This window comes from Vulpes lagopus, chromosome 2 (assembly GCF_018345385.1).
Source record: "Vulpes lagopus strain Blue_001 chromosome 2, ASM1834538v1, whole genome shotgun sequence".
NCBI lineage: Eukaryota > Metazoa > Chordata > Mammalia > Carnivora > Canidae > Vulpes > Vulpes lagopus.
The window spans coordinates 84,222,588-84,237,416 of record NC_054825.1 but is presented as its reverse complement, the minus strand read 5'-3'; the positions used below and the strand labels follow the sequence as shown (position 1 = coordinate 84,237,416).

Here is a 14,829-nt window from a genome sequence, read left to right as displayed (position 1 = left end):
ATATGTATAAAGCTTCTGAGGAAGATATAGAATGTGACTTTTGCTAGCCCACAGTACTAAATTTTTTAGGAGGAGGGGGAGCCAAGGTAGAGGGAGAACCTCAAGCAGGCTCCAATGCTCAGCATGGAGGCCACCACAGGGCTTGATCCCACAACTCTGAAATCATGATCTTAGTTGAAATTAAGAGTCAGTTGCTCAACTGATTGAGCCACCCAGCCACCCTAGCACTATTTTTTTAATAGCCTTTATTTATTAGAAATGTTTTTGCTTCATAGCAAAATTGAATGGAAGGTATAGAGATTTCCCATGTATTCCCTGCCCCCACACATGTAGAGCCTCCCTGATTCTCACCAAAGTGGTGCATTTGTTACAACTGATGAACCTACGTTGACGCATCATCACCCAAAGACCACAGTTTACATTAGGGTTTGCTGTTGGTGTTAAGTTTGGACAAACTTATAATGACATGTATCCATTAATAGAGTATCATATAGAGCACTTTCACTGCCCTGAAAATCCTCTGTACTCCTTCTATTCATCCCTCCCCCCTCCTACACCCTGGCAACCATTGATCTTTTTAGTCTTCACAGCTTTGCCTTTTCTAGAGTTGGAATATAGTTGGAATCATACAGTATGTTGTACTGATTTTAATGCTATTCCAATGTGGATCCAGCCATATATTGATCAACTAGGAATCCCTCATAAGGTGTTCGATCACACAGTGACCAGTTCTTATATAATGCAAAAAAAAGATATCATAACCGCCATTGATGGATTTGTAGCCTTCACTGAAATACTTATCTCAATATGATTTGACCCACAACAGAGCACTATGCCAAACCATATTTCACTAATTTTCATATGTAATACTCATATTTTTATATATACTCATATTTTTTAAGACTTATTTTTCTCTGTTCTACCAAGAGTTTTGTTTTTTGTTTTTAATTTTGTTAATCTAAGAAAGCCAGATAAATGATTTATCTTGCAGGTTCTAAAATTTCAAAAATTTAAGATTGTATTTTTCACTTATAACTCAATTAGGCTTATATTTATTTTGACTTTCTAAACCATTAAATTAAATGCTTATGTTACTTTTATTATCATTCTATTGACACAAAACCACAAATTAGGAAGACAGAACATGTTATTACAAAGTACAATTAATTACAAATGATCTACCAATACATTATTTTAGAACAGTGCTTTATAAGATGATAAGTGTTAATAACTCTTCCCTGCTTTTTTTTTTTTTCTGAAGGAAATGTTTTCCAAAGATCAAGGAATCATTGTAGCTGCTAAAAATGCTTGAATCTGAGTTCAACTCTAGGATATGCAATGTCTTAGAATCTGTTTCCTGCCTACTTTCTAAGGTTCCTAGAAAGGTCAAATGAGATAACACATATAAATTATTTCATAATCCAGAAAGTGCCATGCAAATAGACATCATTATTACTTATGCTTGCTGATTTACATATTAGCTAAGCCTGTGGATCTGTAACACTAAATTAGACTTCCTTGACTAGGTTAGCACTTGGCTGATCTATGGACATTTGTCATGGTGCCATTTGCTGTTTAGCTAGACACTGGCTTAACTCCAGGTTGATCATAAAAGGCAGTAAATAGATTCTAAATGCAAGGATTGGCAAACTTTTTCTGCAAAGGGCCAGTTAGTAAATGTCTTAGGCTTTGTAGGCCATTAAGTCTCTGTCATTTCTGTTCAGCTCTGCCCTGTAGGGAAAGCAGCCATAGATAATATATAATGAATGGGCCCGACTGTGCTCAAATAAAAGTTTTTATTTACAAAAACATGTGGCTGGTCTGCCAGCCTTAGTTTGCAGACTCTTAAACTCTAAGAGTGTAAATGAATTTGCCAAATCCTTAACGTCTAAAGGACTATTCATAACTTAGAGGTAGAAAGAGGGCTCTAGAAATCCTACACAGAGCACAAAGGCCTAGTACTAAATGTTTACTTGAGGGCCTGGTATATGCCCCATTTGTTAAGAGCTAGGGATAGATTAATGAATAAATGGAATTTTATATAAGAGGAAACAATAAACAAAGAGCTGGGAGGAATTTAAAGCAACACTGTGATTCATCCTTTTACTTTATCTGGAATAATAGGTGAATCATTCTATAATTTACAATGGATAACTGGATCTGACTTTGCTGAGTTTTTTCTTAAGGTCACCACAAATCAAGAAGACACTTAATATGTTAGCCATTTAACAATGAATCTATATTTTGTATTCCTACTGGGATTAAATCATGAGATAGTTCTGTGACAAAGGCACCTCTGTCCTCTCAGGAAGTAGCCTTTTGTGATGAGAAGATGCAGAGGCTGTTAGATACACAGGCCTAGTAGTAAAGACTCAAAGTTTTTCCTCTGACAACTCCTAATGTGGATAATTTTAAGCAAATCGTTAATTCATCCTTCTCTTTCAGTGTTCCCTCCTATGAAAATTGAGATTATTCATGTTTGCCATCTAGTCTTTCCTGAGGTTTTTTAGTAATTTGAGGATGAGATGGGATTTTAAAACATTTTGTAAATGTAAACTTATGTATAAATAGTGTGCTGGAGTCAGGCAACCTCATTCTGATGCCAGCTCTGCCACAAAGTCAATATATGAACTTGAGCAAGTCACAGAACCTCTCAAACATATGATGAGGCCAATCAACTCCAAAGCTCTTTTTAGTCTGAAATCCTACAGTGGGAGTTTGATCACCTATAAATGAAAATAAACTCTGTACCTGACCTGAAAAGATCAAACGTAGAAATGAGGTAAGAATGTTTAAATAAAATAAGAGAGCAAATAGAGTGCTAGTCCTTTAAGAATATAGGAGGGGGTGAGTTCTGACTTTAAAAAACAATACATTTCAGGGGCACCCAGGTGGCTTAGGTGGTTAAGCATGTGATTCTTGATTTCTACTCAGGTCATGATCTCAGGGTCCTGATCTCAGAGTTGTGAGATCAAGCCCCACATCAGGCTCTGTGCTTGGTGGGGAGTCTGCTTGAGATTCTCCCTCTCCCTCTGCCCCTACCTCCACTTGCTCTCTCTCGCTGTCTCACAAACAATTAATAAATAAATCTTTAAAAAAATAATCACAAACCTTTTTGTACTTAACAACACAACGTAGAGGTCTTTAAAATTACCACTAATAGAATACAAAGAAAATTAGTTGATTCATGTCATAGAGGAAAATTTTTATTATACTTCTAAAATCTTTTGAGAAGACTAAAAATATGTAAGGGTAGAGGATTTTAATAAAACAATTAACCAAATATGATTTATGTAGAAATTTGTATCTAATAAACAAAGAAAACACATTATTTTACACATACATGGAACAATTACATAAATGGACCAAGAATTAGATCATGAAGCATATCTCATCAAATTCCAAAAAGCAGGAATCACACAGGCCACATGAGCTGATTACAATTTGGTAAAATTAGAAACTAACAGCAACATGAGAGCCAATTGCCGTCCCTGGCCAATCCTTTCACCTGGACTCCACAAACACCCTACTATTAACTCTGGGTTTACATAGAAAATGAAAGATGGAAATCAAAAACTTTTAAGCACTTATGCCATGACCAAGAAAATGCAAAATGAAACAATGAAATTGTATTTGCTTTGAATCCATCAGATTGTCAAAGGGTTAAAAGATTGATATTGGTAAAAACATGGGCCAAAATGCTGCTAGTAGAAGTTTTTTGGCAATGTACCTCTATTAAAAATGTTTAAATCTCATACCTTTTAATTTAGCAAATCTATGTGTCCCCATCTTCGCTCACTACATACTTGCTTATGTTATACTAAGGATGGGTACAATGACATCCATTGTGATATTGGAGATGGTAAAAAAAAAAAAATGGAGGGGATGGAGGGAATATCTATGAGTAATAAAACTGTAAACTCATTATTGATTATGGTACCTCCATGTTGTAGAACAGTATGCAGCAGTTAAAAATGACCTCCATAGGTACTGATCTATCTGAAGTTATTTTAAGTTAGAAAACCAAGTTGAAGGTGAATATACATATGCATGTAGCATTAACATTGTCACATTTATTTTTTAACTTCATATTTTTCTTTCAATGTATGTGTATGTATCCATGAATGTTTGTGTGTACACATGTTTGTATATAAATGCAAGTGAAAAGATCTGAAAGTATATTCACTGAACTGAAATGGTGATTACCCTCTTCCGAGGATTAGAATCAGTGGGAGAAAAGTAGTCAAGAAGGACTTCAGCTTTGTCTATACTGGTTGAGTTTTTCAAGACCATATTAATATATTACCCATGGGTTTAGGGAAAATACCATGCCTACCAGAAGACACACTTGTAGAAAGTATACAGTTACAACTCAGTCCTATGGGTTGAAAGTCAGGCACTGTCACAAAGGTGGTTTCACATCGTAAGACCATTCTATCACCACAAAGAAAGGCTCCTGGAGGAAAATGGAAAATGCATGATTTTTTTGCTTCCACAGCCCCTTGCTTATACTCCTGTCCATTATGTTGCCCTGCCCTGTGTGATGTCTTTATGTGTGTCCACTTATTCTCTATGGTCCCCACAGTCATCAGATCTAACGTATGTTCAGTTTCCTATTTCCTCCAGGCCTGTGTACATGCTGTAAAGTTAATGTGTTCTTTTTTTCTCTTTGCCTTTATTAGCTAAAATTGAAATTTTGTTCATGCAAGTTTTTTAAACATGAAAAAGAGAGAGTAAGGACAAAAAACTCTGCAGCCCATGCTGGCTGGAAATCCCGTGCATTCCAGAGGTACTACATGGCCAGGGCTCACAGCTGAGACTCATTAAGCTTGCCCTCTCATATGGGATACATTTGGCGGAGTGAGGATTTCCTCAGCCTCCTCTGTCTTCCAACTGAAGGCAGCTCGTAAGGTGCCCAGTCAGCGATCAAAAGCTGAAGCCAGGGCACCATGGCCTGTTTTTAAGGCCCTAGTGAAGTCAATCCTCCAAAAGGAGCCATCAGACTTGGAGAAGTTATTAACAAATTACTACAAACACAAGAATTAACACTGAGTCTGTGCTGTGAGGAAATAGAATGTCATTGCCTCTTCTTCCTCCTCAGAAACTCACCAAAGACAGAAATAGAAAGCACTTTTAATTAAGTAGACTTTACACAGTTCTACTGGGGAGAGAGTCTGCCCCAGGAGGCTTGTTCAGTGGTTGAGGTAGCTTACCTCCATCTGTAGGCTACCGCAGCCCAAGGAGGTGCACCGTTACCATTATATTTCCTCTCAAAATTGTTGAGCAGTTTCTTTGAAGCCCAGGAAGCTGGGTATAATAAAGTGGTCAGCTGAGCAATAGTTTCCATGCTGACTTACTTTCATATCTCCTTGAGTTTTCCTGATCCCTCTTAAGAGGAGGCTATAGAAAATATACTTAAATTATCCAGATGGCTTTATAGATTTCTGGTTTCTTTCAATTTACATAGTAAAAATGTTTTTTATGAAGGCTTATAGAGAATAAAATAATAGTGCTTCTATTGCCCTCTTCCCCCAGTTTTCTGCTCTTGGCATGACATGGTCTCTGAAGGATGTGTGGTGATTTCTAGGCTTAACACTCATAACGGTCCTTGTTCTGCACCAAATGTTAAGCCATGTAATCCTTGGGAAAGCACTCATCCCATAAAACAAAAGATGAGACTACTACGGGGCAAGGGGACAAAAAAATGCCTCCCACCCCACCCCCTTTTTTTTGTCTGTATATTTAGAATCTGATGGAATAGATGACATTCTTTCTATCCAGAAATCCTGGGTTCTCCATCCATCTCTGCCTGTGGCAGGTCACATGACCTTAGATATGTTTGCATGGTTTTTTTTTTTTTTTTTTTTTTTTTTTTTCCCATTTGAGGCTCACCTGCAAGCCGCGAAGAAGGAAATAGTGCTGCTCAACTCGCAGGACTGATGAGAGGATGGGGAGCAAATGAGAAAACACGTGGAGCTCTTAAAAAACAAACAAATACACAAACAGGAGCACATGTTTAAGTGCTGGACTCTTGGTTTGAGCTCACATTGCAATCTCAGAGTCCTGAGATAGAGCCCCGCATGGGGCTCTGCTCTCCCAGTGGAGTCTGCCTCAGATTCTCTCTCCTTCTCCCTCTGTCCCTTCCACTGTGCACTCTCTCCCTCTTTCTCAAAGTAAAGTAAATCTTTTAGAAAACAAAACATAAAAAGCATTTGAAATATTATGAATTGGCAATTGTAATAAAAGCTGAAAATACTTTTAAACAAGTTAATCAGTTTTAAGCAAAACATTCATCACATTTCCAAGTTTTCCTCATTAAAATAATAATAATAAATAATAATATGTCTTGGAAAACATTAAAAATGACTCAGTAAGTTGCCCTCTTAGGATAGTGAAAAATCCCTAAGTACTATTTCCATTATATATCTGAAATTATTATTCTAATACTGAGGCAGAATTAGAAGATAGTTTTACCTCCCAAAAAAACCTTGGAATTCTTTTCACTAAAAAGGCAGCATTCTTAAAAATGTTTATTTCAGGCAGGGGTATATAAAAGAGAGGAAATGCTATTGGTTTCACTTTGAAGCTTTCAATATTTTTTTCCTTTTGTCCTACAGTAATTTGAAATGTCCTAAGTGACTTCCAATTCAAGTAATTCTCTTTGGCTAAGATCCAGAGGGAAGATTGCCTCGTCATCCTATAACTTCTACTAAGAGCTATTGCCTGGCCAAAATATCCATTTTTAGATTTTATGCCTTTTAATATCAGTCCACATCTTTTCTAACTTTTCCTCATGATTTTCAAAATTCAGGTAAGAATTATTGCAGCAGAACTACTGAGATGTTTAAAAATAATTACATGAGCACCTGGGTGGCTCAGTGGTTGAGCGTCTGCCTTCAGCTCAGGGCGTGATCCCGGAGTCTTGGGATAGATTCCCACATCAGGCTCCCTGCATGGAGCCTGCTTGTCCCTCTGCCTGTGTCTCTGCCTCTCTCTGTGTGTCTCTCATGAATAAATAAATAAGATCTTTAAAAATAATAATGATTCCAGGGATGCCTGGGTGGCTCAGTGGTTGAGCGTTTGCCTTCGGCTCAGGGTGTGATCCAGGAGTACTGGGATCAAGTCCCGCATCAGGCTCCCCACTGAGGCAGGCCTGCCTCTTTCTCTGCCTATGTCTCTGCCTCTCTCTCTCTCTCTCTTTCTCTCTGTCTTTCATGAATAAATAAATGAAATTGTAAAATAAGTAAATAAAAATAACTCCATTTTCTTTATATACCAACTATGTTTTGGTACATGATCTCTCTCAATTTTTTCCCACGTGCACTTATCTTGTACCCGATTGGTATTATAATGAATCTGTGACAGTGAAGCTACCTTTTTCTCACTTAGCATTCATTGGAAATATGTATATGTTGTAACATAAGTTTAATAACTATCATTATGGTTAACATCATATCAAATTGATGTCATTCTATGTAACCATCTACCTACTGTAGTACTTTCATTTTTATTATTTTTTTCTCTTTTTGATAAGGCTGCAAGTGATTTTTCCCCTCAATTTGAATAACCTTGAGATAAATCAAACTTTAGTCTAAGTCCCTAGTAATAGAGTTTGAAGATAATTATGGTGCTTGTCAAAATACTTCTGAGACCAATTTAGAAAGAGTTGAGTCAATCCAGCATTATATGAACAAAGTTCCTTCTTTAGCACATCATCTCTTGAAAGTAGTGGCATGTTTTAATTTTTGTTACTTTAATTAAATGATACTTCAGTGATGTGATATGCATTTCTTTGATTACCAAAAATTTAAGGAATTCTTTTCCATTTTTAGATTTATGACTTGTAATTCGTCATGGGAATTATTTCATTCTATCCTTGCCTCTTTAGCTGTTGCAATTTTGTGTTCATGTTCATCAATTTAAATGAATTCTTTCTCTTTTTTAAAGATTTTATTTATTTACTTGAGAGAGAGAGTGGGTGAGAGAGAGGACACAGTAGGGGGAGCCGCAGAGGGAGAAGCAGGCCTCCCCCAATGCAGAGCTCCATCCCAGGACCCCAGGATTATGACCTGAGCCAAAGACAGGTGCTTAACTGACTGAGGCACTCAGGTGTCCCTAAATGAATTATTTCTATGTAGATTTAAAATTCTCTTTTAATCCTAGCTGAGGCAGATTTTTTTCCCCAGTCTGAGTCTTGATTATTACATTCTCAAAAATGAACCAGGTCTGCTTTTTGTAATATGAGAGGAAATGCCTACGTTAGCTTAAAGCTAAAATAGGCACACCTTCTTCCTTCAGAAAAAGTACTGAGTAGGGCCCTGTTGCCCACGGAAGGGTTGCATGTGAAAAAACGCCAGGTCCTGGGTGAGTATGGCTTCCTGCCTGCGCCGTGTGCACAGTGCGTATCTGGCCGGACAGCTTGATAACCAAGGAGGGAGCTGGCTCCTCCTCTTCCAAGAGTACTTCTGTGTTTCCAGTGCATGTTTCCAGGGTTCTCAGAGCCAGGGGGCCACCTCTACCCACTTCGGGTCTGCCTTTCTCTCCCAGAAGTGAGGCCTGGGGCCCTGGAGGAGAGTTCTGCCAGCATCCAGGGCAGAGGAGGAGGCAGTGGGGCCTCCAGGCCTCCCACTCTCCCCTTTGGGTCCTGACCAAAGGACTGTTTATTCACAACTTGGCACACGCTTCTGCTGTGTGTAAAGACATGGTTCAAGGACAAAAAATTAAATTTTAGAGATGAAACTCTGGGGTAAAATAGGTCTATGCCTGCACTCATAGCTCACTTCATTTTTATGGCCCAAGCTCTCCTATGAATTACATCCTACTGGTATGCGTCCTTCCCAGGTGATAGGTCTGGAAGGGGACAAGGGAATCCATCCAGGCTATTTAGGACATAAAATATTCCAGGAAAGTTCCTCCTTGCCTTCTCCTGGAACTCTCCAACCCTTGGGTTGGAGCATATTTTGTTGGCTCTCACTGTATGTAACCAAATCTTTCCTGCTTCTAATTAAACTTACTCCTTTCAGTATAGTCCTTCCCAGAAACCATATGGCTCTTTTCCACTAAAATGATATCCCTTCTTAGTAGTTTTGAGATTCTGAAAATTTTAAAAGATGTTTCATATACTACTAAATGTCTACAAGCAAGACCAAAATTTAAGGGAACAAAGTTTAACTGTATGCCACATGATTTTTTTGCCATTATTTCTCTTTTTCTCAAAGTTCATGCTACATTTTTCCTGGATTACTTATTGAAATGATAGAATTCTATCTATTAAGTAGCATCCCTATAGTGTAAACTACTCCATAAAGAATAAATTAAGAAATAATAATTTGGGGAAAGATTTCTTTAAAAAGTATAACAATTCTAAAAATTACCTTTGGGAACCTGAAAAGATCCTTCTTATAAACCTTCTAAAGAAAAAAGGAAGTAAAAAAGCGATCAATATCACCTTGATATTTCCTTTTCACATAAAGTAAATTGCTCCTCATTCATTCTGCTTACAGAGAGCCTCAGATGAATACTTAAATGTGCTGAGACGCATTCACCAGTGGTATTAGGATAAATAAATCATTTTATTTTCACATGTCACTGATGTTAGAGCCCCTTGTCTTTGTGAGCCAGTAAATAAATCAGTCTATTTCCAGACAAGACTCTAGCAAAGCTCAATTTGGGTAACATCATCTCTTGAGAGAATCATCACACCCAGCCAAGTACACCAATATTCTGTAAGTGACTCAGCTCTATTCTGTAAGAAGATTAAACTTTTCTTATCGACCTTGAGTAGCAGACATTGGCATAAGAACATATTAAAACTCCCTGTGAAGTCAGGCCAAACTCCACAGCTTGCTATCTATAATTTTAGTTTACTCTTCCAGCGTCCATAAGCCTTGATAACTGTAAATGCATAATTCTATTCTCAAATTACTCTTCTCTCTTACTCTGGTAGGTGTTTTCCCTTTAGCTTGATTGTAAAATAAAGGAGATTCGTCTAGGTTTCTATTTGAGGGAAAAATGCAAGAATTCAACAACTGTCTGGGTTAGATAAGTAGCAGACAGGTGACTCCCTATTTAAGTAATAAGGAGCAGGGGTTATAAGTCTTTATAGATTAGAAAATGCTAAATGCATTAACTTGGTGGTACCAAAAAAAAAAAAAAAAGAAATTAATGACTCTTAAAGTGCTGTTTTTGGCTTAAAATTGCATGTATCAGCAACACTGAATTATTTTTAAAACAATCAATCTGATACCAGCATGAAGACAGAACTTTCAGGTAGCAACCATCTATGCAAAATGGTGACAGGGACATCAGAATCCCGTATCCCAGGCAGCCCCAGTGGCACAGCGGTTTAGCGCTGCCTGCAGCCCAGGGCGTGATCCTAGAGACTCTGGGTCGAGTCCCACGTCAGGCTCTCTGCATGGAGCTTGCTTCTCCCTCTGCCTGTGTCTCTGCCTCTCTCTCTCTCTCTCTCTCTCTCTCTCTGCATCTCTATGAATAAATAAATAAAATCTTAAAAAAAAAAAAAAAAGAAGAAGAAGAAGAAGAATCCCGTATCCCCTCCCAGTCCATGACAGAGCCTTTGTTTGTTCTCTTGACTAGCGTTCATTGAGAGTTTCTATTACAGACCAGACAGTATCCGATGCAGTGCTTTCAGGAGAGGAAGGAATATTGACAAGTCACCAGGCAGTCCTAATCACTGGGATACATGTATACATGTATACAGTCTATACATAGGTGAAGGTATAGACTGCACATAAGAGGGTCCCATAGCTGACTACAGGGGATCGGTGAAGGCTTCCCAGTAGAAGAGTAATCTCAATTAAGAGGTAAAGGATGAATAAATTAGTGAGTTAGGGAAAGATGGGGATAAGAAGCCTAGGCCAATGAGACAAATAATCCAATATCTGGAGGACTGAAGTAACATTAAATTTTTTTTACGTAAATTTTTTTTAAGTAAAATTAAAACAGGGAAAATAAAGCTGAACTGGAAAGCAAGAATCCAGGTCATTAAGGCTTTTCACAAGGCATTTAAAAAAATTTATATACTATCCTCAGGAAACAAAGATCCATTTAAATGTATCAATCACAACAGTGTTATCATTAGGCATAAAGAATGGATAGGAGAGAGTCAGATTCCAGAAATTCTTCCTTTGGAGATTTATGGCCTAGGATTAAGGTTTATGGCTCTGACCCTGTTAAGGACAAATGAGCTTGAGATTTAATACAAAAAGTTTGGTTCTTGTTTTGTAAAAAAAAAAAAAAAAAAAAAAAACAAGGATTTCAGATTGGCAAAAGGTGAGTGATAATAACTAAGGGGCTCTCATTACTGAAATGGGGGGAAATGATTTAAAAAGAGGGTCTAAACCCATGAACAAAATTTGTTGTTCACTACATTTGTCATTATTTAGTGACTAAAGAGAAAATGTAAAATTAGGATGTATAATTGAAAAGCTTCAAAGAGGATGGCAGTTTGGGGGAGAGAGGGAAATACAGAGCAAGAGGAAATATTTTGGGTGTGATACCAACTGTCACAGGCTATACTCCATTTGGTATTTGACTTGAGAAATCCCACAGCCTCTTGGAGAGGCAGAGCCTATGGAAACCAGAGTCAGGGAGTTCTGTCTGGTAGGATTACTTGTCCATGAGTAAGCAAAAAGCTGTAAATTATGGAAGAGAACAGGTATCCCTAAGGTGTTTTTGCATGGGTATCACCAGTCTTTGTATGGGGAGATGACATTGTTGACCTTGTATCAATGTTGAGTGTGGTCTGAGCTACATTTCCTAGCATTAAAGACTGAATTTGTACTGATCTGTTTATATTCTCTCACCTAATCTCACCACAGTCTAATAGAACAAATTCTCAATACACTGAAAGGATTAGTCTGACTGATGTCCCCTGGGCCTTTAGCACAATGCTCTCACAGACTACATTAATCAGACCCATGGTGTTGAATGGAAGCAATGGGGGAAAAAATAACAGAATTTGAAGAAATGCTTTCTTGAGTAATTTCTAGCCCTTGAAGAATGCAAAAGTTCCTATTTCCTTCATAGCTGAAATACTAATATCTGTAAGAACTCGACTGTTTATCAAAGATGTAAGCAGAAGTTAGATGACTTTGTTTCATGGATTAAGTCTAAAAGCCGTATGTACTTTCATGAAGGCTCATAATGGATTGGTAATGGTTATTATGGATGATAATATTATTTAGACAAGTTAGAAATACCAAGTTCAAAAGATGTTTAAAGCAAAAATGGCATAAACCATTTCACAAATGCACAGACTGAAATTATCTATAATTTCAGTGAATGGCATAAATTTTATGACATACAGTTGGCTCTGGCTTTCATTTTCGTGGTAAGCACAGCTTGTAAATCAGTGACATGACTCATGGATCTCAGGCATGGTGCATCAATCAAGCACCTGCTTTCCCAATTTGTCAAGTTACATTTCATATCTGAACACAAATAACCATATTATTAACGTCAGTCATCAAAATTAATCTTTCAGTATGGAAAGGATATGCATGTTTAAGCTAATAGGGTTCACTTCCTCCTTGTGGCATATCCCATGCACTTAATTCATAAAAACAGTGCTATGTCTCTTTGTTGAACATCTCAGAGGTCAATGCTATTTTGAGTTCTGTTTGTGGCTTTGTGTGGGCCATATATAGGTAAATTTTACAAAAGGCCACAGCAGGTGTGATTTTGAACTGAAGCCATGTGAAAGCAACAGCATGCTGCCTAACCTCACTTTGGGGAAATCCAAGCTTCTAAGTGGCCACACAGGATGTTTCATCAAAAGAGGGATTTTCCCCCTCTGCTCTGGGACACATTGCTTCCCTCCTCTTCCTTAATTCTGTAGGACAAAAATATTCTCCAACCAGCTAACAATTTGCCCTGTTATAGGTGACCACATTGGAGGATGGGGTGGGTGGGACTAGAGAATGGGGAGTAGTTTAAGCTCTGAGGTTTGAAAGGGACAGTAAGAACAAACCTATGAAACTCTGGTCAGCCCATCATGCCTCTGGGCTGGCTACTTGATATTATCCAATACTAAAACGAAATGATCCCTGGCCCATATACGCATCAAGCATCATTTTGGAGTTAGATCTCCCTTCAAACTCCAGCTCTAACACCATCTGTGTCTTAAAGTTTCCCTGTCTGTAAAATGGAGAATAGTACAAACCGAACAGGGTTGCTGTGAGGTTTCAGTGAGAGAATAGATGGGCATTTACTTCATTTCTCTCTACCTCCATCCTCCCTCAAACTCCATCTTAGTTTCCTAAGCCTAAAAGAAATCAAACAGGCCCATGCAATGAAATTATGATTCCAAATGACATGTAATGTGCCAATCTACTACTTCTCTTCACCTTATAATTTGTATCCATTGGATACTATATTTATTAATCTTTAGTTTATGTCCTATGCCTTTTTGTTCAGCAGAAAGACAATTAAAAGAGGAAGTAGAGATCACAAAGCAAGAACATGACTGAAAGAGCTCCTGTCAGTGAAACTTCTAAAGATCAAGTGAGCTTTTTATTAGTGAAGGTGTTAGGTCAACTTATTTCCAGTTTCAGTTATGTCTGCTTTTTGGAAAGCTCTCTTGATCTACATTAGGGAGAAAACTGGAGGAAAGATCTTCAAGGGCACTTTTTCTCTAGGGCAAAATTTTTAGGATTCCCACCCCCTATTCTGAAGGTTACATCTCCCCTAAAGACCTATTATTGACAAAACCACACAGATTATTTGCCCAGTCCACACTGTGACATGAAAGGTTCTCACAGAAAAATAATTCCATTGACATTTTATCCCATGGAACTTCAGTCCTCCCTGGAAGATCAGATTCTCTGTAGAAAGGCATTTCAAGCAGGTGTGACTTTAATTGTAGGAGTTAATTGCTGCCTGGAAGACAAAACCTAAATATAAATAAAAGAACATCTCCTAAGGTTTTGTATTGTTGTTTAGAATTTTCTCAAATTTGATTTTATTATTTGAAACCTTATTGATATCAAGACAATTTTTTTCACTTATAAAGATAAAAAATGGAATATAGTATGGAAAACATAAGTAAGAATTAATTATCTATACATCGATGAGCAACATCTTGAGCTTTCTGAGAGTACACCAGAGTACAATTCCTTTGTGCCAGATTAGTGAATAATATAGATTAAAAAACCACCAGCAATTGAGTTTCTTCAAGAACTGTACTTTAAAACTGTAAATTACTATGAAAATAGCAAGGCTGAAAATTGCTATATAATGAATTGCCCCAGTTATACTTCCTTAATTTACTTTTAATATGCCTCCATTCAGGCAATTTAGAAGTAAGACTTAATCATTAGTGTATTAAAGATGCCGTATATTCTTGAGTATTCTCCGATTAATTCATTAGAATTGATTCTCTGTTTCCTACTTCAGAGGGCGGAAGCTAAATAGGGAAATGTATTGATGACAATGCTTTTCAGCATTTTTTATTTAGAAGGCTTGAGAATCTTTTTGAGGTTTTTCCTCCCTAGTTGAAATATCTGCTCAGACTGCCCCTGTATAATCTCGTTCACAGCTGACGACAGATTACTATTTTGAACATACAAAAAAATTCTAAATGTTTGAAGGATCATAATGCGACATTAGGTACATTTCACGTGTTCAAAACAGCTCCACCACTGGCCCAGACCACATATCCCTCACTCTCATTCCTTATTGCAAAAGCTCATTTCAACATCAGCAGTCCATCTGCTTGCCACCACGTTCCTCAAACCATCCTCCTGCTTAAACTCTGGGAGTCCTGAGTACCAGCACTGGAAAATCACTGCCACTCACTCAGGCCCTTCT

At 37.6% G+C, this 14,829-nt stretch overlaps 1 protein-coding gene across 2 annotated transcripts in view; it reads left to right on the top strand.

The window, feature by feature from the left end:
* Positions 1-14,829, top strand: part of SGK1 (serum/glucocorticoid regulated kinase 1) — a 115,210-nt gene that overhangs the window by 43,012 nt on the left and 57,369 nt on the right. The window lies entirely within an intron of this gene.